This window comes from Corythoichthys intestinalis, chromosome 21 (assembly GCF_030265065.1).
Source record: "Corythoichthys intestinalis isolate RoL2023-P3 chromosome 21, ASM3026506v1, whole genome shotgun sequence".
NCBI classification, from domain to species: Eukaryota; Metazoa; Chordata; class Actinopteri; order Syngnathiformes; family Syngnathidae; genus Corythoichthys; species Corythoichthys intestinalis.
The window spans coordinates 17,468,363-17,492,130 of record NC_080415.1 but is presented as its reverse complement, the minus strand read 5'-3'; the positions used below and the strand labels follow the sequence as shown (position 1 = coordinate 17,492,130).

The window sequence follows — 23,768 nt, the reverse complement described above, 5'->3', positions numbered from 1 at the left end:
TTGAGTTTTTTAACAGAGTTCAAAACATCTCAGCCAAAACGAGAGTAACAGAATAATCTTATTCATGGTCCATTTTGTAACAGTGGAAAGGTAAACGCTTAGTCTTTGTCTTAATTCCAAAGTTGTGTTTGGCTGTGTCATAAACAGGTCCTTTATCTTTTTTACACAGACCACATATACATCACTAACGAAAAAAAACACAGGGAGACGCACACACACACACACATACACACACACCTACACAAAAATAAATAAATAAATAAATGGAAATAAATTTAACCATAAATAAATAAATGAAAGAATAATAACCAAGAAACAAAACGCATGAAGTTTGATAATACAATAGGTAGCAGTGATATTATAATAACAATTCAAAAAAATAATAATAAAAAATAAAAAAAATCAAAATAAAAGTTTAATTAATTATTAACTAAACTAACTAAATTTGAGGAAATAAAAGGGGAAGTGTGGGGGGGGGGGGGGCAAGGCTTCTAGTCACTTTGTTGAGAGAGTGTGAGTCCATCTAGGTAGTCCTTAAATTAATATGTATGTAATTATATGTATTAAATTATTATGTATTCTTATGGGAAAATCCTGCTTTACATACGATCATTTCGACTTAAAAACAAGGTTCTGCAACAAATTTGCTTCGTATGTTGAGGTACCACTGTACTCAAATCTCACATTAAAGGGGAACTTCATTTTTTTTTTTTTTTACATTAAGCTAAATCTTCCAGTTAGCGGAGGTTGGAGTTGACTTTTCAAAAATCCATGCAGTTTGTTTGTTATTTAATAGTTTCTGGGCTCTGTAGTGGCTAAGCTAGCGCAACTCAATGGTAAAATCTTAGCATGCCAATAAAAAACAACATATGCATGCATGAAAATCACAGATAATCCATGCAATCAAAACTGTTGGCTATGTTTTTAGGATAAAGTCTTTAAAACTTACCATTGCATGTCAATAATTGTAATATGAACAGCAACATTTGTAATTCAGCAGCTTTGCAGGAAGCAGGGCGGAGCGATATCTCATGTTTTTTTTTTTTTTTTTTTAACCGATGTTTTTTTATGTCGTAGCCAGCAGCAACTAACTACAGTTTATATTGTTCCTCGTTCTTCATTTAATTCGTTCATTTGTGGAAATTTTTCTTTGTCCATTTCTTCTGTCTGTTTCCACAGCCTCTAAATGCACATTTCACCAGGTTGCCGTCAACTCAGCAGACTGATGCTGCATTCGAGGAAGCTGGGAAGTTGGAGTTTCCAACCTCCAACCTGGAAATATATAATTGGAACGCCACTCGAACAGGGACGTCCTAGTCGCGAAGTCGAAAAAAAAAAAAGTACCCAGACATCACGCGTTACTTCAATCTGACGTCACTCGACAAAATGGCGCTGCCTGTCAAAAAGCAGACTGTCAATAGTAAAACTAAAGAAGGCAGTTTACAGTGTGTGCGATTTACCTTAGCCGTCGTTTTTCCTCCGCTATTTGATTGCTTGCGAGAAGGCAGGTTTGCTGGATGTCAAAATTTCTTTTGATGGCCAAAATAAAAAAAAAACTTGTCGCGATTAGCCATCTTTCCTGTTTACGTTCACTTGGAATGCTGTGAGGTCGCAACTGGTACCATCCGAGTGGGATTGGTCCACTGTCCTCAAATGCGGCATGAGCAGGAGTGGCCAATGCACTCCCTCTCTATTGTGGTCACATTACACATTTAACAAAAATCGTCCCGCAGAATGAAATGAATTACGGCTGTTTAGTGTGAGATTGTTTTTGCCGCATGGGTTTTTCGAAAATTATTATTTCAGGGTTTCGGGGTATTTCGGGGACAGTGCCTCAGGATTGACAAAGGGATCACACTCTTCAGCCTCCCTGGTAAAGTCTACTGAGGGGTGCTGGAGAGGAGGGTCCGTCGGGAAGTCGAATCTTGGATTCAGGAGGATCAGTGTAGTTTTCGTTCCAGCCATGGAACAGTGGACCAGCTCTACACCCTCGGCAAGGGTCCTCGAGGGTGCATGGGAGTTTGCCCAACCAGTCTATATGTGTTTTGTGGATCTGGAGAAGGTGTTCCCTCGGGGAAGGCTTGTGCCTCGGGGAGTCCTGTGCGTCTGGTGCTCCGCGAGTATGGGGTACCGAGCCCCTTTGTTAGGGCTGTTCGGTCCCTGTACAACCGGTGTCAGAGTTTGGTCTGCATTGCCGGCAATAAGTCGAATTCGGTCCGAGTGGGAGTTGGACTCTGACAAGGCTGCCCTTTGTCATCGATTCGGTTCATAATTTTTATGGACAGTATTTCTAGGCGCAGCCGAAGCATTGAAGGGTCCTGTTTGGTGACCTCAGCATTGGATGTCTGCTTTTTGCAGATTATGTTGTGCTGTTGGCTTCATCAAGCCGTGGCCTCCAACTCTCACTGGAGTGGTTCACAGCCGAGTGTGAAGCGGTTGAGATGAAGATCAGCCCTTCCAAATCCGAGACCATGGTCCTCAGTCGGAAAAGGGTGGAATGCACTCAGCGTCTGCAGTAATGCGGACTCTGCAACGGTTCGTAGTGGTGAAGAAGGAGCTGAGCCGAACGGCGAATCTACGTTCCTACCTTATGGTCACCAGCTGTGGGTCGTGACCGGAAGAACAAGATCCCGGATACAAACGGCCAAAATGGGTTTCCTCCGCAGGGTGTCCAGGCTCTCCCTGAGAGATAGGGTGAGAAGCTTGGTCATCCGGGAGGGACTCGCCTTCCAGTCGCTACTCTTCTGCGTAGAGAGGAGCCAGTTGAGGTAGCTCGGGGATCTGGTTCGGATGCCTCCTGGACGCCTCCCCGGAGAGGTGTTCCGGGCATGTCCCACCGGCGGGTGGCTCCGAGGACAACCCAGGACACGCTAGAGAGACTATGTTTCTCGGCTGGCCTGGAAATGCCCTAGGATCCCACCGGAGGAGCTGGTTGATGTGGCTAGGGAGAGTGAATTCTGGGCTTTCCTGTTAAAGCTGCTGCCCCCGCGACCTTACCCCAGGGCAAGCGGAAGATGATGGATGGATGGATGGATGGATGGATGGATGGATGGATGGATGGATGGATGGATGGATGGATGGATGGATGGATGGATGGATGGATGGATGGATGGATGGATGGATGGATGGATGGATGGATGGGTTGGGGTGGATGGATGGATGGACGGGTTGGGGTGGATGGATGGATGGACGGACAGACGGACGGACGGACGGATAGATGGATGGAAAAATGATATGCACTTATTTGACTATCTTAGATCTGTTAATATCGTTTCATATTGGCACGCTAAGATTGTACAATTGACTCGTGCTAGCTTAGCCCCACTGGAGCCCTGAAACGTACAAATATCTGACAAACTGCACAGAATTTAGTGAAGTCAACTCCACCGACTAATTAAACCTCCGCTAACTCGAAGATTAAGCCTAATGTCAAAAATTCTGAACTTCCCCTATAAGATCAGTGCATTGCGAATTTTTTAAATCTTGTTATATGTATCTTGTTATAAGAATAAAAATTCTAAAAGCATGTCTATGTACACTTTATTTACATCTAAGTATATGTGTACATTTACACACACACGCAAACACGTATCATATGAGAGAGTGTGAGTACATTATTGTATGTAAGATATTTAAATTATTAACATTTTATTTAAATGTTTCAAACTATTTAATGTTCTAATGATAACATGTGCATTTTTAGGGGTTTATATAGACTTATTGACATTACATATCGACAAAAACTGTTAAGAATGGGGGGCGGGGTGACACTACAGTACATCAGTTTTTCCACTTTACGCAGTCGGTTCTGGTCCTCAATAACAGCTATAAGTGCAGGATTACTGTATCCGTGTTTGTTGAAAGGCATAGACACCCAGTATAAATGACCTTCTTGTGAAAGATTTGCAGTATTTAAGTCTGAAAATCATAAACTTCTTAAACCTCTGCAGAAGGATGAATCATTTTCTCCACTATTACTTATCAGAAAAATTTTTATTCTTTTTTTCAATTCATCAAAAAGATTCTTTGCACTTCGGTGCACATTATGAAGATGTTTTCTTTCACCTTAACAAAAAACAACAAAACAAAACAAAACAAAAAACATCCCTCTAAACAGACCAACGAATAGACATAGGACTTGTTCTTCGTCTGTCCTCTGCCTGTCTGTTCCATCTGATGACCTTGATTTACAGTGCTATACTTGTCGGCTCTTAATCGCTCTTAATGGATCTTGATTTGTGGCACATGAGGAGATCATCTCAATTAGCGAAGCTCGCTAAGTTGTTGACCTTCTCACAAGCCAGTCTTAGGTGGCCAATTATTTACGGATTTAGGGCGAAAAAAATGTTAATTTTGTTGGACTTTCCCGCGTATGACACATATGACATCACACGACGCAACTGGCCGTTTGAAATCTTCATAGATCTCACCAAGTCAAGATGCAGCAAAATCAATTGCAGGAGGCCCACTGTGACAAAATCATGCACACAGACGGTCGTTTATTGCATTTGCGGCACGATTGGTGAGAGTGTGCTGTGGTTGCATGGCGCGTGTCCAGTGTCAACCCATACCCATGGTAAACGGAAGAGGGGAGAAATCCACATATACGCACACACTGAGCCAACTTTGACCTCAGACAAAGCCTTTACTGTAGCTACAAATAGATGAGAAACATAGCTGTTAATTTTGTCAAAATGTTTAATTAGCACATAGTTAAAAGAGCTCCTGGCATGGTGCAGTGTTCCAAATTACACTCTATATTTTAAAATAGTTATGAATCTTTCATGTGGCCTTATTGTTTCAGTGAGAAGTATTGTTTTAATGTCTGTTTGTAGCTTAGTTTGTCGGTTGGCAAGATTTCACAGCATGGTGGAGACTGCGGTTGGCTGTTAGCCTCAAACTAAAGAGGTTCTGGGTTTGAATCTTGGCGTGAATGTGTGAAACTATCAATTACATAAATGTGAATAGAGGGATTTTACTTGTAGTTTCTTTTTCTGCATATTTTCTCATTATTCTTAATAACCTGCAAGCTTTCTAGCAAACAAACTCAAAAATTGATGTCTACATTTGTAAATCATCACTATATTTTTCTGAAATTTTCTGCAGATTTTCACATTGTTTTTAATAACTCGCAAGCTTTCTAGTTAGAGCTGAAACAATTACCGTAATTTCCCGAATATAAGGCGCACCCGTGTATAATGCGCACCCCAAATTTACTTGTAAAATCTAGGGGAAATTATTGTACCCGTTTATAACGCGCATCCTAATTTTAGCACCAATATATAGAAGAATACAAGAAAAAAGAGCTCGTGTACAGATACAGAAATGTCATTTTACTGACTGGTGAAACACAGCACAAGCATAGCACATTGGTAGTTCAAAACATTACCATAAACTGACAATATTTACGGTAATAATATGATTTGACAACTTCTCCAACTTACCAGGATCTAGGAGAAAACAAAACAGATTTGACTTTTCTTTTAAAGGCTGCTGTATAACTTGCTCGTTTCATCATAATGAATAAATGTTTCTTCCATGGATTGATACGGTAAAATGAAAGTGAGAACGTAAGTCGGAAATCCGTGAGAGCTCATCGCTGTCAACACGACAGTAACAATAGGAACTATCGTTATTTGGTTTGTGTTTCCCGAGGGACAGATATAGTTGACGGACACAGGAAGTCTGTGTGCATACGTTTGTTATTGTCCGAGTTGCGGAGCTGCAATAAACGTTGACTCAAATGAGTTCAAGAAACTAAATTCTGTGCTTTATGAAGAGTGAAAAAAGCAGAATTTAACACAGATGAAATCATTCGATTATTGATGCACAACTCCCACCCCCACCCCACCCATCAGCAGGGTGGCACAGAGGTTAGTGCCTCACAGTGAGAAGATCCAAACATTACATAGTACATGTAAGTACAAAAGTACAAAAATACTCTTGGGCTTAAATAAACTACTATTTCAGTATCAAGTTAAAAGTTCAAAATAGTAAATAAGATATTCAGTCTTCATTCTGCATCAACAGAATTGTAGCATTTTGCAGAAGTGCACTCAGGTATAAATGAAAGACAATGTGCACTACTACTTCAATACAAATGGCTCAAAAAAGTGCTTTCCTATTCTTGAAGTTGTGTAACATGAAATGTCAACATTAACGGCTTCCCCTGAGGTACAACTAATTAAAAAAAAAAAACAACAACAACAACTAGTCCCTTTGCATCCAAACCTCAACAATATGCACGACAGGTCAAGTGTGTTTAGCTACCGAGAAAATTCCATGTTCTTGTATAAGAATCCATGTGCTCAGATGAATGTGTGCTGTGCTGTGCATTGAGTCCTACAGTCAAAAAAAACAAACAAACAAAAAAATAATAAAATATAATGTTCTGCATGTGGGCGTAGCAGATGGCTAAAATTACCCAGCTGCGCAGCGACAACCATATTACCTGCATTGTCTGTAACAACAAAAACATCTTTTTTGTGATGTTCCATTCATTTACAGCACCGCTTAGCATATTAGCACACGTGGGGTTTTCATCCATTCCACGTAACGGCAAATCTGTCTACATTCGACAGCGATGGCATGATTTTGTCAGAATAGGATAACGTACCTCGGCTACATTGCTTTCGACATTCTTCTAAATCCCCTATTTTCTAGATGAAGATTTTCTAGTCGAATCAAAAAAATTCAATGTTTCTGCTTTTACATTTTTGGGAGCATTTCTGATCTCACGGAGAAGTTGGTTAGTTAGGTCGGCCATGCTTGTTGCTGTCTTGTATCTAGGAAGCGTGAGTTGTGAGTGTGTACTCTTGGTTTGTTTCCCATAGCGTCCCGGAGACCGCGCTGACTGTGTTTGAGTTCCGCTTCACTTGGCGTATTTAAATAATCGGAACTTGAGAATCGTTCTCGAATCTTCCACGGCCGAATCGCGAATAATCTAAGAATCAGAACTTTCACACACCTTTAATTTTTATAATTGCTCTTTACCTAAAAATATACCGTATTTTTCGGACTATAAGTCGCAGTTTTTTTCTTAGTTTGGCTGGGGGTGCGACTTATACTCAGGAGCGACTTATGTGTGAAATTATTAACACATCTCATTTCACATGTATATTTGGTGTTTTACAGTGACACTGATGGTTTGGTAAACTTATTCGCATGTTCTTTATGCTATAGTTATCTAAATAACTCTTAATAGCTATGGCCACGTTCGCGTTCTGCCTTTGGCAATGTGTGTTCAATTGTATTATTGACTTTTTTATATTGAAATGCATGCTTTTAGTTTGTGGCGCTTTCACGCCCAAGTGGGGCGCACTCGCACTTGTTTACGTGAAAAAAAGCGCTCTGACGGACAGCTACGCAGCCTCTCTGAGCGAGTGGGTGAGAGAGAGACAGACACGGCTGCGAACCTACGTTCAATGTTCACGCTTGTAAAATATCTCTACAGAGGCAACGCCTGTGTGTATCATCTTTTCTGTTGTTGTTGTTGTATGTTTCCCACCCGCAATCGGACACTTAGAGCCAGTTGTGTGGTTGTTGGAACAATGTGCGAATGCTAGTAAACGCATGCTAACTGTTTGTGTTATTGCTGTAATAGCACCTAATTATCATTTATTTACGTTGATGCGAACCTGTTTGGTATTGAGGACGAAATTGATTCAGCAAATTATACAGACGTCCAGCATCGTCATTTGGGAGTTTAGCTCGCTGTATAGCCAGGACCGAGCCGTAGCGTCCTGGTGAGGACAGTATATTCGCATTTCGTTGTTCATGCATCATGTAACATCATACTGTACACTTATTCATCATGTTGTTCTCTATTGTATTTTTATATATAATTGCCTTTCAAGATGACATATCTGTTCTATGTGTTGGATTTTATCAAGTAAATTTCTCCCAAAAATGCGACTTATACTCTGGTGCGACTTACAGTGGGCCAAATAATTATTCAGTCAACCACTAAGTGTGCAAGTTCTCCCACTTGAAAATATTAGAGAGGCCTGCAATTGTCAACATGGGTAAACCTCAACCATGAGAGACAGAATGTGAAAAAAAAAAACAGAAAAGCACATTGTTTGATCTTTAAAGAATTTATTTGCAAATCATGGCGGAAAATAAGTATTTGGTCATTACCAAAAGTTCATCTCAATACTTTGTTATGTACCCTTTGTTGGCAATAACGGAGGCCAAATGTTTTCTGTAACTCTTCACAAGCTTTTCACACACTGTTGCTGGTATTTTGGCCCATTCCTCCATGCAGATCTCCTCCAGAGCAGTGATGTTTTGAGGCTGTCGTTGGGCAACACGGACTTTCAACTCCCTCCACAGATTTTCTATGGTGTTGAGATCTGAAAACTGGCTAGGCCACTCCAGGACCTTGAAATGCTTCTTACGAAGCCACTCCTTTGTTGCCCTGGCTGTGTGTTTGGGATCATTGTCATGCTGAAAGACCCAGCCACGTCTCATCTTCAATGCCCTTGCTGATGGAAGGAGATTTTCACTCAAAAGCTCACGATACATGGCCCCATTCATTCTTTCCTTTACACAGATCGGTCGTCCTGGTCCCTTTGCAGAAAAACAGCCCCAAAGCATGTTGTTTCCACCCCCATGCTTCACAGTGGGTATGGTGTTCTTCGGATGCAATTCGGTATTCTTTCTCCTCCAAACACGAGAACCTGGGTTTCTACCAAAATGTTCTATTTTGGTTTCATTTGACCATGACACATTCTCCCAGTCCTCTTCTGGATCATCCAAATGCTCTCTAGCGTACCGCCGACGGGCCTGGATGTGTACTGGCTTCAGCAGGGGGACACGAGTCCCTGGTGGCGCATTGTGTTACTGATAGTAGCCTTTGTTACTGTGGTCCTAGCTCTCTGTAGGTCATTCAGTAGGTCCCCCCGTGTGGTTCTAGGATTTTTGCTTACCGTTCTTGTTATCATTTTGACGCCACAAGGTGAGATCTTGCATGGAGCCCCAGATCGAGGGAGATTATCAGTGGTCTTGCATGTCTTCCATTTTCTAATAATTGCTCCCACAGTTGATTTCTTTACACCAAGCATTTTACCTATTGCAGATTCAGTCTTCCCAGCCTGGTGCAGGTCTAAAATTTTGTCTCCAGTGACCTTCGACAGCTCTTTGGTCTTGGCCATAGTGGAGATTGGAGTGTGACTGACTGAGCTTGTGGACAGGTGTCTTTTATACTGATAATGAGTTAAAACAGGTGCCATTAATACATGTAACAAGTGGAGCTTCGTTAGACCTCGTTAGAAGAAGTTAGACCTCTTTGACAGCCAGAAATCTTGCTTGTTTGTAGGTGACCAAATACTTATTTTCCACTCTAATTTGGAAATAAATTCTTTAAAAATCAATGTGATTTTCTGTTTTTTTTCCCACATTCTGTCTCTCATGGTTGATGTTTACCCATGTTGACAATTACAGGCCTCTCTAATCTTTTCAAGTAGGAGAACTTGCACAAATGGTGGTTGACTAAATACTTATTTGCCCCACTGTATATATGTTTTTTTTCTTTTCATTGGGCATTTTATGGCCTTTGCGACTCATACTCAAGTGTGACTTATAGTCCGAAAAATACAGTATGTTTTATCCGATTACTCGAGTAAACAATGGAATTTTCAGTCAAATACTCGATAACTTAAACATTCAACAGCTGCAGCCCTATTTCTCATTTTTTTAAAAACTCAAAAATTGAGGTCTACATTTGTACATCATCACCATATTTTTCCGAAAGAACTGTTAACAGAATGTTTTTCTTTTAATGCCATGCTCATATATACAGACTTGATGTAGTGACTGCATTTACTAGCATTGCAGGACGGGTGTCTGATTTATGTAATGCTGGCTGCTGTACATAATCATTACACGGTGCGTCTACCTCTGGTGGTCGGCAGCAGCTTTTTATGTGTTGAAGTTCAGACTGATTAAGCGATGTGCTGTTCAGCCGAGTGGGCATCCGGCCGGCAGACTGCCCGCATCGATTGCTCGGACCGGCCCGTCTTCTGGATGCGGAGATCTAGTTGGAAGGAAGAGAGTGGGAGGGAGAAAAAAAGGGGCAACATTAGCTTAAATGAAAGTTTATTAGCTGCATCAGTCAGTCAGGTGGAGAGGGGGTTGTGCCCCAGGCCTTTTCCATGCTTCCTCTCTCAATCTGTTTTCCACCCACCTCCTCCTTTCTGTGTGCGTTTGCGAGGGGAGGGGCAGGCATGACGGGAAAACATTAGCTCGTTGGCAAGCCGCTGGTACACCAGCCAGTAATTGGCTCGGGTAATGGTCATGTCCAAACAAATGGTGTGCGGCCTAACCTTGTTACGAGCAACCGACTGCTCCACCCACATCTCACAAGCATTTGAGCCGGCGTTTGATTTGCGCAGACGTTTCTTTGTTGACATTTCTACTTAAAAACACCCAAATGCGTCCAACTACCGACAGAGTTTCAGAGACGGGGTTTCGTCGGAATTTGTAAAATCCATTTTTGTATGCATCCTTCCTTTTGCATCCCATCACAAGGCCGTCTGTCTGATAGCAAGCTGAGTCGCTAATGTCTGTTGTGCCTTTTTGGTGTGTATGTGAAATGAAAGTGCACGTGAGTCTATCATCTTGATAGTATGCAGATAAGGACGAGACAAATAATACGCATAAACTGCGACGGTGTATGCAGAGCGGTGTGTACGGGCATGTGTGTGCGTCATGGCAGCCCCTCACTCAGCTAGCTATCATCTCCCGCCAGACGGGCCCCACCGAGCTGACCCAGCTGGATAATGAGATCCATTATGATTTACGTGCCAAGAGGACAGCGAGACAGAACAAAGACATGCACACACATCGTCGGGGTGTACATATCACGATGTGTGTGCGTATCTTTCACTGTATGTGCTGATGAGCTCTGCCGCAGTTTCATATTTCACTTTGCCATTGTGAGCGTTAGAGTGCAAGTCAGTCACTTCTCGGTCTGAAACTCGAGAAGTAAGTCTTTCTTTCGCTCTGTCCATTTCTCTCTCAGCATCATACTCTCTCTTACTTTCACCCGCTGCAAAAAAAATGCAAGTTCACTCTGTTTCTCAAACACACCGTCACACACACGCATACACACACATTGCCCGGGGGGCCTTGGAGGCAAGAAGCAAAAAGTGAAGCGGTGATGTGCCGCATCAAAAAAAGTAGACCACACAACCTCACCCTGACTGATCGCTACCTCTGCACAGCACTGCAGCATGCTGGGGGATTAGTTGCCAGGTATTGGTGTGTGCGTGCTCAGGTTTAGATGCTGGAGAGCTGCAGCAGCTGTCAAGCAGATTCAATAAGAGCAGCTGGCATATTTTGTCTGCGGGAGCCAACAATTTGAAGTACAATTCCAAACTTATTTCAATGGAAGAAAATAAAGAGGACAAATCATTATGAAACTGACATGAACGGTATAAACTGAGCACAAATGACCTCCTCTTACATCCAGAAATCCCCTTCGCACACAAACATCAGGCCTTTGAGAGCAGGGCAGTGAAAACAATGGCAGGATTCTCTGCTGTTCCTGCTTTGCTCGGTATTCAAATGACGCCAACTCAATTAGAGGGCCTAAATGCCAGGATGGAGACTGAGTAGGAGATGAAAAGATGAAAACTGTTGAGAGCAATAAGGACATGTGGAATATGAATATTGAATCTTTATACAGGGAACAGAGGGATCAGGCATAAAATAAAACAAAGTTTTACTACAGTACACCATATGTATAATCTCGAAGATTAAACCACGCAAATCCAAGTACACGCAGACCAATTTACTTGCAAGAATAGACGATTTAATTGATGTTTCTTGATTAACTCGACCTAATACCCCAAAAAAAAAAAAAAGCACTGCTTTTAACTTTTTAAGAACAGAACAGAGAAGAAAAGCATGCAATTGGATGCTAAAATGAGACGAATGGGGAGTCATTGCTCTAAACCAGGGATGTCCAAACTTTTTGCAAATGGGGCCAGATTTGGTCTGGTAAAAATGTGGGGGGCCGACCTTGGCTGACGTTCTTTACGTAGAACAATATATTTAAGCAAATTTTAGCAAGCTATTCCTTGTGTCACATTTGCTTTATTTTTTTTTTTTTAATTAATAATTTCAACAATCTCGCAACTAGTCTGTGTGGCGTTCTCTTTCGACTCTTGGGCTCTTGTGAAATACTGCTGCTGTAAAATTAAACTAGCTTCAAGTTGCTTCAATTTCTCGCTACGTATCTTCCCTGTAATCTTGTCGTACATGTCAGTGTGTCTTGTTTGATAATATCGCCTCAAATTGAACTCTTTAAAAACAGTGACTGTCTCTTTGCAAATGAGGCAGACACAGTTGTTCTGTATTTTAGTGAAGAAATAGTCCAATTTCCACCTGTCGTTGAAGCGTCGGCCGTCGCAGTTAACATTTTGTGTTGATTGTCGCCATTTTAGAAAATTGGGAGTAAAGAGTCACATGGGGTAATGTTGCTTAGAGTGCTGCTGCCTTTTAGTGGGTAAATGAGGAGCAGCATTTAGTGTGTAAGCTACTTCATATGCTGGTAGCAGTACTTCTGACCAATTTATTAAGTGTGTGTGCGGGCCAGACGTTATTGATTTTATGACATTTGTATTTCGGCTACTGAAAAGAACCAGACGGCTGCAGCTTAAGGCCGAGTTATGCTCCTGCGGCAGACCTGCGCCGTCAAGGCAGACCCGATTCACGACCCTCCGCCGTAGCCTTTCGTGTTCCTTTACAAGATTCTGACTTCGCGTCACGTCACCGCGTGTGACGTGGTGGAAATGGACTGTGATTGGTCCGCTCAGACTGTTGTTTACAGTTCAGCGCGAAATCAACGCCATTGTCAAACATTATTTTGCTACACGCAAAAATGGACCAAGCCGACGAAAGTATCAACGGAGAGCAAGTACGACAACTTCTACAATGTCTTGTCAAGACATTATAAAGATTGCCAAATGGCAAGCAATCCGTGGGAGGAGATTGCTGAAAATACGGGGCTGGAGGTCAGCCAGTGATTGAATAAAGATTGAATAAAAAAATGGAAGAACCACCGAGACAAGTATGTGTGTGTTTGGAATCGAATGGCCACACAAAGCGGTGACCCAGTCGGCCAAAAACTGCCAGCTTTTTATCACTTTATGTCCTATTTTTGGTTGGTGCCCTTCATCATTTATTGTGTACATATGTTTGCTGTGAGTCTGTGACTTATTTACAGTACCTTGCAAAAGTATTCGGCCCCCTTGAACCTTGCAACCTTTCGCCACATTTCAGGCTTCAAACATAAAGATATCAAATTTTAATTTTTTGTCAAGAATCAACAACAAGTGGGACACAATCGTGAAGTGGAACCAAATTTATTGGATAATTTAAACTTTTTTAACAAATAAAAAACTGAAAAGTGGGGCGTGCAATATTATTCGGCCCCCTTGCGTTAATAGCTAGTTAATAGTTAAGTCGCTTGGGGTATGTTTCTATCAGTTTTGCACATCGAGAGACTGACAGCTCGAGCTCAGTGAGGTTGGATGGAGAGTGTTTGTGAACAGCAGTCTTCAGCGCTTTCCACAGATTCTCGATTGGATTCAGGTCTGGACTTTGACTTGGCCATTCTAACACCTGGATACGTTTATTTTTGAACCATTCCATTGTAGATTTGGCTTTATGTTTTGGATCATTGTCCTGTTGGAAGATAAATCTCCGTCCCAGTCTCAGGTCTTATGCAGATACCAACAGGTTTTCTTCCAGAATGTTCCTGTATTTGGCTGCATCCATCTTCCCGTCAATTTTAACCATCTTCCCTGTCCCTGCTTAAGAAAAGCAGGCCCAAACCATGATGCTGCCACCACCATGTTTGACAGTGGGGATGGTGTGTTCAGGGTGATGAGCTGTGTTGCTTTTAAGCCAAACATATCGTTTTGCATTGTGGCCAAAAAGTTCAATTTTGGTTTCATCTGACCAGAGCACCTTCTTCCACATGTTTGGTGTGTCTCCCAGGTGGCTTGTGGCAAACTTTAAACGAGACTTTTTATGGATATCTTTGAGAAATGGCTTTCTTCTTGCCACTCTTCCATAAAAGACCAGATTTGTGCAGTGTACGACTGATTGTTGTCCTATGGACAGACTCTCCCACCTCAGCTGTAGATCTCTGCAGTTCATCCAGAGTGATCATGGGCCTCTTGGCTGCATCTCTGATCAGTTTTCTCCTTGTTTTAGAAGAAAGTTTGGAAGGACGGCCGGGTCTTGGTAGATTTGCAGTGGTCTGATGCTCCTTCCATTTCAATATGATGGCCTGCACAGTGCTCCTTGAGATGTTTAAAGCTTGGGAAATCTTTTTGTATCCAAATCCGGCTTTAAACTTCTCCACAACAGTATCTCGGACCTGCATGGTGTGTTCCTTGGTTTTCATAATGCTCTCTGCACTTTAAACAGAACCCTGAGACTATCACAGAGCAGGTGCATTTATACGGAGACTTGATTACACACAGGTGGATTCTATTTATCATCATCGGTCATTTAGGACAACATTGGATCATTCAGAGATCCTCACTGAACTTCTGGAGTGAGTTTGCTGCACTGAAAGTAAAGGGGCCGAATAATATTGCACGCCCCACTTTTCAGTTTTTTATTTGTTAAAAAAGTTTAAATTATCCAATAAATGTTGTTCCACTTCACGATTGTGTCCCACTTGTTGTTGATTCTTGACAAAAAATAAATTTCATATCTTCATGTTTGAAGCCTGAAATGTGGCGAAAGGTTGCAAGATTCAAGGGGGCCGAATACTTTTGCAAGGCACTGTACGTGTCACACTTCAAGTATATGAAGAATAAAGTACAAGTTTGGTGTTAAAAGAGTTGTTTTGAAGTTTAATTTTAAACTGGACAGTTCACACACTTGGTACATCATCACTGATTGAGAGTGCCTCGGTGCTTTTATGGTAACGTGTTTACTATCAAGGCTTACAACTCCACCAGAAATCTGCAATGGCTTCCCACTGGCTGGTTGTAGGACACGGCAAAAAAATCGGGCTGGAGGGCTGTCCACAATTCTTTGCAGACCTCGGACAAAACGCTGGACACAGTGCTTGACGCCAGTTTGAAGCTAGTCGTCTGCGCCTGACCATTTGAATGATCAACATTTGTCCAATGTTGATGAGCTGAAGGTCCACATTCAAGCGTTTTATCTCCGTTAGCATTTTAACATAGCAGTGTAACCCGAAGAAAACTACAAGTAGTCAAGAGTCCCCCAAAACCCTACAAACACAACGCCACCCCCCTCTAGTGGCTTGCTGGTGAATTACAGAGCAACACCGCAGAACTATCGAAATGCTCATTGACGCCATATTCGCTTAGCCATCACAGCAACGCAGTAGCATATCTAAGGCTTTAGAGGAAGAAGGACAGCCGACGTGCAGGCAACACCTCCAACATGATTTCACATTTGCGTGACCATCATCCGTCACTTTACACAAAATTTAAGTAAACGCTGTCATTAACGTTTCCCACCAGCTACGAGAGTTCACTCCAGCGTGTCAAGGCTATTACCATGGCATTAGCATGCCAAGACAGCTAACTTGTTTCCTCACTATCCTTATTACAAGCATTCTTGTAAAGTCTTCCGCCATTGTAAACATCTCTTTAAAATAACATTTTAATAATATAGCCTGTGGTGTTTTTTTCTCTGGTGGCTTTCTGTGTTGAGAGAGGGTGTGTGTATGTATAATGTGTAAATAATGATACTAGTCATACACACACGCTCCGTCTCTTACTCTCGCTTTCCATTAATATTCAACTAATTAATAGTAGTAGTGGTATATTAACCCAGAAAAGGTGAACATACTCACATTCTTGAATCATAACTTGGACTGATAGAGAAATATGTAGAAAATTAGCAAGTCTCTAAAAATGTTGAGATGGAGCTTTAAAGTCAGTAAAGTGCCTGCAATATATATACATATACTAGTCCTTCTAAAAAAAATGCATATTGGGATAAAGTTAGTTATTTTCTGTAATGCACTGATAAACATTAGACTTTCATATATTTTAGATTCATTACACACAACTGAAGTAGTTCAAGCCTTTTATTGTTTTAAAATTGATGACTTTGGCAAAAAAGTCCAGAAAAAACAAAGATCCCTATTTCAAAAAATTATATTTCATCCGACCAATACATAAAATGTTGTTTAATAGAAAAAAAGTCAACCTTCAATTAATTATATCAGCTATGCACTCAATACTTGGTCGGGAATCCTTTTGCAGAAATGACTGCTCAATGCTGCGTGGCATGGAGGCAATCAACATGTGGCACTGCTGAGGTGTTATGGAGGCCCAGGATGCTTCGATAGCGATCCCTAAGCTCATCCACAGTGTTGGGTCTGGTGTCTCTCAACTTCCTCTTCACAATATCCCACAGATTCTCTATGGGGTTAAGGTCAGGAGAGTTAGCAGGCCAATTGAGCACAGTAATGCCATGGTCAGTAAACCATTTACCAGTGGTTTTGGCACTGTGACCAGGTGCCAGGTCGTGCTGAAATATGAAATCTTCATCTCCGTAAAGCTTTTCAGCAGATGGAAGCATGAAGTGCTCATAAATATCCGGATAGCTAGCTGCATTGACCCTGCCCTTGATAAAACACAGTGGACCAACAACACCAGCAGCTGACATGGCACCCCAGACCATCACTGACTGTGGGTACTGGACTTCATGCATTTTGGCATTTCCTTCTCCCCAGTCTTCCTCCAAACTCTGGCACCTTGATTTCCGAATGACAAGCAAAATTTGCTTTAATCTGAAAAAAGTCATTTGGTCAATTGAGCAACAGTCCAGTGCTGCTTCTCTGTAGTCCAGGTCAGGCGCTTCTGCCGCTGTTTTTGGTTCAAAAGTGGCTTGACCTGGGGAATGCGGCACCTGTAGCCCATTTCCAGCACACGCCTCTGCACGGTGGCTCTGGATGTTTCTACTCCAGACTCAGTCCACTGTTTCTGCAAGTCCCCCAAGGTCTGGAATCGGCCCTTCTCCACATTATTTCTCAGGGTGCGGTCACCTCTTCTGGTTGTGCAGCGTTCCCTGCCACACTTTTTCCTTCCCACAGACTTCCCACTGAGGTGCCTTGATACAGCACTCTGGGAACAGCCTATTCGCTCAGAAATTTCTTTCTGTGTCTTAGCCTCTTGCTTGAGGGTGTCAGTGATGGCCTTCTGGACAGCAGTCATGTCGGCAGTCTTGCCCATGATTGCGGTTTTGAGTAATGAACCAGGCTGGGAGTTTTTAAAAGCCTCATGAATCTTTCGCTGGTGTTTTGAGTTAATTCGTTGATTCAGATGATTAGGTTAGTAGCTTCTTTAGAGTACCTTTTCATGATATGCTAATTTTTTGAGGGAGGGATTTTTGTTTTTTCTTGACTTTTTTGCCAAAATCATCAATATTAAAACAATAAAAGGCTTGAACTACTTCAGTTGTGTGTGATGAATCTAAAATATTGAAGGTCTAATGTTTATCAGTACATTACAGAAAATAATTAACTTTTATCACAATATGCTAATTTTTTTATAAGGACTAGTATGTATTGTAAATATATTATGTTGATGTTCCAATTTGCAAATATGTTGTGATAAAAAAAAATCCTGTTCAATGCATTTTTTTAACCCATAGATCTCAAAATAACAGACTTTAGAGCTATAATTGCAATACTGTCATACTGTGAAACAGCGGTATATTTGCTTAAGGTTATCATACCGTCAAAATCTTATAACGGCATATGCCTAGTAAGTATGTGTGGTAATGATTTATTAGGTCTAGACTAGACTCCAATAATAAAGTTATTGTTGTCATATAGTTAAAGTCGTATTTGTATTTGCTGTGTTGTCTCTCTCCTCTCTAACTGACGTTCTCCAACTGCATTCCCAACAAATATCCAACACAACACTAACTGTAAAATATTCAAAAATAAACTGTCCAGATGAACCTCTTTGATCTTGCAACCAAAACTCAGCCACACGCCGCACTCACCCACACAAATCCTCTGCGGCATTCATTTCATCAGGTGTGATCACCACGACTGTCCACAAGCCAACATTCACTCAACCGTGGCGACCACTGTGTGGAGGTGTATTCATCTTCACACTATGACACATTCCCACAGCTCAATATTGAACTTTTGGACCACAACACACACACACAGGGTGAAAACAAGGTAGACAAGAAGGAGCTGACAAGCCGTTATAATAAAAAGGTCAAACAAATTAAATGAACATCAAAGTGAATGAGGATGAACATGCAAGCCTAGAAAGTGTACACAAAGGAGGGAGAGAAAGGAGTGTCATAGCTGTGAAAATATGTAGGGTGGCAATTGCTGTTAACTCACGGCTGCCATTGACTGTGATAGACGTCCAATCCATTTTTACTCGAGGGGTCGGTAGCAATCATTCACTCACTGCCAGTGTCTCGAATGTGTTAATTTGCACTTTATTAGTTTATAGAATTTGAATATAGTGGTACCTCGACATGCGATCGCATCGACATACGATGTTTGTGACATCAGACGTAAAATTCATCTCAAATAATCAGGATCGTTATCAGGCTTCTGCAGAGCTTGCTGATGAGCTGAGCCATTTGTTTCAGGTGTGTTACAGGAGGGAGACATGGAAAACAAGCTGGATAGGGGCTCTCGAGGACGTATCATTGTTGTTTAGAAAATATATTTTTTTATTTATTAGTATTATTTATTTAATTTTATTTATAAAAATATTTTTATGTTGAAAGTTATTTAGTATTGCTTTAAGTGAGTTTTAATGCTGTTTACCTCCCCCCCCCCTCCAAAAAAAAAGAAGAAGCCAAGTAACTCTCGCAAAGTATCATTCTTAGATATTTTGCTGAAGGTAGATAGACACTAAAAATTCATTCAGTTTTTCTTTGCAAAATTTCAGTTGTTTGAATTACTCAAAGTAATGGAAACACAGTTTATTTTTCATGTTTTTTTATAAAGTACAATAAAGATATATATGGTGGTAAACACAGACAAGGCTGGAAAAAGCTGTTTCTGCTCTTGCACCCCTCTTTAAAATAAACTGCTGTATTTTAGGCCAAAAGAACCGTTATGTTTGATAGAACAATATGTCTATATGCTACCAAAGCAGTTTCATGGCGCATTAAGCCCCAGAACTATTTTTAATTTGTCCATTTTACCCTGGAAACCCCCGTTTACAGACACCGTGCGACCGTTTTTGTTTCAACCCAGCCATAAAAAGAAGTAATTATAGTTATAGTTTGAAATGTCTATCATTTTTAGCTTAGAATCATTAATTGATGTCTAATTTTTAAAAAAAAGACTTAAAAAAATTATTCACTCGCAAATTTTAAACTTAAATATTTTAAATATTATTATATATTATTATTATTATATTATTACATTTTTTTTAAATTATTTTAAATATTACGTCACAATGAACAAAATAGTATCTTTAAATAGGTCACAGATATCTACCTCATAACCATCGCTTAATTGTATTTATTTATTTATTTTATTTTTTTCATTGTCGCATTTTCCCCGATATTTTAGATGATAAATAATTGATCCAAACAAAGAAAAATTGGGGGGGGAGTTTATAAAGGCAAATATTTGAAAAAGAAAATCTCGACCACTCCTTGATGTCTGCGATTTCTGCATCGCAACCCTTGTTATATTACCGTGTTTCACCTGTAAAATCAACAAAACGTCCGGTTCAGGCCATTCACAGCTGTGTCTTGACACTCAGTGATAAATGCTACATGGAGTTTTTAGATCGAAATAAGGTAAGTACGCGATAATACCTCGTTAAATTCATGGTGTCCTTAATCATGCTCTCACCTCGAGTGAGGGTTTCGGGGTTTTAATTTTTTTTCTTTAAAAATGCCCTACTGTTCAAGATTTTTCTCCCCCAGAAAATTGAGATTTTAAGTTTTCCAATCATGTATCACACATGCATATAGGACAATTATGAAATTTGGCCAAATTGGGTGTCTCAGAGCGGAACGTCAAGTCACCTGAGTGTTTTTCGCCATATATAATTTTTTTTATTAAAGGCAATGAAAAAAAAATGTGTTTTGTGGTTTGGAATGGGAAACTAGCATTTCCATTCATTTCAATGTGAAAGACTGATCGGAGTCATAAGCAAATTGAGTTATGACTTTGGTAAGAGAATAAATTAAACGCATACTGAAGGTACCAATGTATTATGGGAAGATTGTGGTCTATACCACAAAAGTTTGTTCAGTAGCAACTTTTTCTCCCCACATGAACACATTCCTTCGCCTCACATCCCTGCGGCAATACTCTAAAAAATTCCAAGTTTCATTTTGCCAAGAATATGCTATATTTTGACATTACTTTAAAGCGATTTAGAGAGTAGGTTATTACTTTTATAAAATCCCAGCAAGCCTAAATAAGGCAAAAAAAAAAAAATAGATGCGGGTTTTCTATGATTTACAAGAGGCCTGTGATGAATTTGCACATGAGATGTTTTTTGGATTAGAGTCTTAGAATACTCATAAATAGCATGAGAATTGTATCGTGTGTTTTTGGCTCAAGCAAAGAAGCCTACTGAATTTCATTGGATGTTTTGATGTTCCAAAAACTCGCTGCAATTGAAACTTCCACCCATCTAGTCATTATCTCCATTCTCTGCGCACAGGCAGAGATACGCTTTTCCTTCAGTAAATGGTCATTTGCTCGCAGAGCTATTTTCAACGTGTTTAGTCTGCGGGGGAGTTTGAAATCCGTATCCGCGCTGTTGTGGTGCCACTCGGGTAAAGTGGCTGTTCTAAACCAAAATAGGCATGCTGTGACCAAAATAATTCCCTCGTGATTGAGTGTTAACACAACAACAGAGCACCTTAGATCTGGCCGGGACAGCAAAGGTGCGTCAATATTACTCCGGCAAACCCCCTTCGGCATCTCAACGCTCCTTAACAAAACAGTTGTTCGCTCACAGTGGTGCCAAGCCTAATCACTTCCTTCAGCACCAGGTGGTTCTCATTGACGGAGGCCCAACTTGTCGACGCGGTGGGACGCTCGGCCTGAGGAAATTAGCTCGTCTGCGCGCATTTATTGCTCGAGAATTCCGCCGAAACACCGGCCCTTTTTTATCCAAAGATCTTCAAGCCGGCTGTTCCGCTATGCGAAAACAGCTGCGTCGCGCCCACCCTAAGAAACAATTACAAACACCTTTTTCCTATTATGCCCAACCATTAAGCGCCATTGAGCTGAATTAGTCTATGTAGCAAGTGGAATCTAAAGTTGCTGCAGTGGCTGAGCTAATGAAGAGGATGAAAGAGAAGTGTTAATCAAACTAGGCATCTATGGAAAGAAAGAGTGGAGGAGAGACCTCAAAGTGGCTCCTAAGGGATGTTTGTGATTGTGCAAGGGGAGGTGTAAAGGATCGAGAGCATATTTTTCTGTCTTGCTATTATCTTCCTAAACGAACAGCAGCTCTGTAAACCGAGCTGTCAGTTAAACAAAATCTAAATAAAACCAGCATAAATGCAAGTCCCTGGGCCCTGTGTCTAATAATTGCTCGGCAACCCCTCGGTAGGGGCGATCCCTCTCCGCTAGCTGCTTTAGAATCCCTCCCGGGCTCGTCCGTTTTGGAATACCAGCACTAACGAGGAGGGTCTGATTAGATTTAAATGTCAAGAGAGATAGGACAATACAGTTATCTTCCAAATTATGGCCCATTAAAGGGCCCATGCAGAGCACCTCCCTCCTTCACTAACTAATCACCAACTCCATTTATCATCTGGAGACAGGGGCATCATTTTGGAGGGCATATTCCCTTGTTTCTGTATCCTTTGCAGGAGTGCTTTTATCGGGGGGATCTGTGCGTGTTCATGCAACACCGTGCCGGATCATTTAGTCCTATGTTCTATTAAAGATGTGTTGTGAGTGATCAGGGAGCTTTTAGACAACTGGAGTGTGAGGTCGTCACTGGAGATGTAGTGATTCACATAGTACACGTTTATTGATTAGTTGAGTATATTACCTAGTAGGGGTGTGACAAAATATCGAAATTGTGATATGTCGTGATACTTTGTATCCCAAAAGGTTATCGATATGCTCCTGCCAAGAATCGAGATATCGTTTCAAAAAGGTGGCAATCTTAAAAAAAAAAAAAAAAAAAAAAATCTTTCCCAAAATCTTTCACCATAATAGTGTCTCAGGTAACTCTACGGCTGCCACTGACGGTGCCCGACGCCCAATCCATTTAGACTAGGAACGTTCATTCATTCGAAATAGGGCTGCAGCTATCGATTATTTTAGTAGTCGATTAATCGATGAAATATTTTGTTCAAATAATCAAGTAATCGGATAAGGAACATAAAAAATTAAAATACCTGAGCTGAGCCTCACACGGTATATAAAAAAAGATCTATGTACAACAAAAGAACAACTGGCTAACTTACAAAGCAAAAGTCCGCTAGCTTAAATGCTATAAAATGCTTATGCTTTTTTACAATGCTCTTAACAAATAGCTCAAACTAGGGTTGTTCCGATCATGTTTTTTTTGCTCCCGATCCGATGCCGATCGTTTTAGTTTGAATATCTGCCGATCCCGATATTTCCCGATCCGATTGCTTTTTTTTTTGCTCCCGATTCAATTCCAATCATTCCCGATAATTTTTCCTGATCATATACATTTTGGCAATGCATTAAGAAAAAAATGAATAAAACTCGGACGATTATATACATTCAACATACAGTACATAAGTACTGTATTTGTTTATTATGACAGTAAATCCTCAAGATGGCATTTACATTATTAACATTCTTTCTGTGAGAGGGATCCACGGATAGAAAGACTTGTGACTTGGTATATTGTGACTAAATATTGCCATCTAGTGTATTTGTTGAGCTTTCAGTAAATGATACTGCAGCCATTCAACCCAAATGCATGATGGGAAGTGGACCCATGACTGTGCGTAGTGCTACCAATTGATATATCTTCTCTGCGTTGGGAAATAACATAAGACATTAAGAAAAAGATAAATTGATACCTTGCTTCCCCACATTTTTCCCATGATATTTCTAATCATAGGGAGAGGGATTGTTAGGCTACCCTATTAAAAGAAGGCTCCAAAGGCTGCCAAAATTCACTCTACTCATTTTACGCTCCCTTTTATCTCTCTAAATGGGTAAAACGGCGCCATTACAGATTGAGCGCGACAATGCGTGAGTGGGTCGTGCAACGCATGCATTAACTGTGTTAAATATTTAACATGATACACTTTTAAAAATATAATTACCGCCGATATCGGTAACTTAAGCCTTAACTAAAGACTCTGGATGAGTGTAACATATTATGTCTGTAACGTTAAATACATTTAGAAAACGATTTAATTAGAAAATATATGTATATTAAAAAAAAGCATGGCCGATATTTTTTGCCGATTCCGATACTTTGAAAATGACGTGATCGGACCCAATCGATCGGCATCCGATCGGGACATCTCTAGCTCAGACACACATTCCCACAAAAAAAAAAAAAGGCTAAATATACACCTTTAAACTAAATTACGACTGGAGTTAAAAAAATCATAAGCTCAAACAAAAACTTAGCTCATGTTGGTCTTAACAGGGAACAGATGGATTCAGCCATGTGAAATGAGGTAGAGGGCCGTCTATCCACCCAAATCAATAAAAACAAATGCAAACACTTTCAAACAAACCATTACAACGCCACTTTAATTGAACGAATACTCGAAGCAGCAAAATTTAATTTGAATTA

The 23,768-nt window shown here is 40.7% G+C and overlaps 1 protein-coding gene across 2 annotated transcripts in view; it reads right to left on the bottom strand.

The window, feature by feature from the left end:
* The window catches only part of raraa (retinoic acid receptor, alpha a), a 373,148-nt gene that overhangs the window by 246,838 nt on the left and 102,542 nt on the right, over positions 1-23,768 (bottom strand). For both annotated transcript variants that reach the window (XM_057827099.1, XM_057827100.1), the window contains exon 2: positions 9,899-10,036. The gene's annotated coding sequence lies outside the window, so the exon portion shown is untranslated. The remainder of the gene's footprint in view (positions 1-9,898; positions 10,037-23,768) is intronic.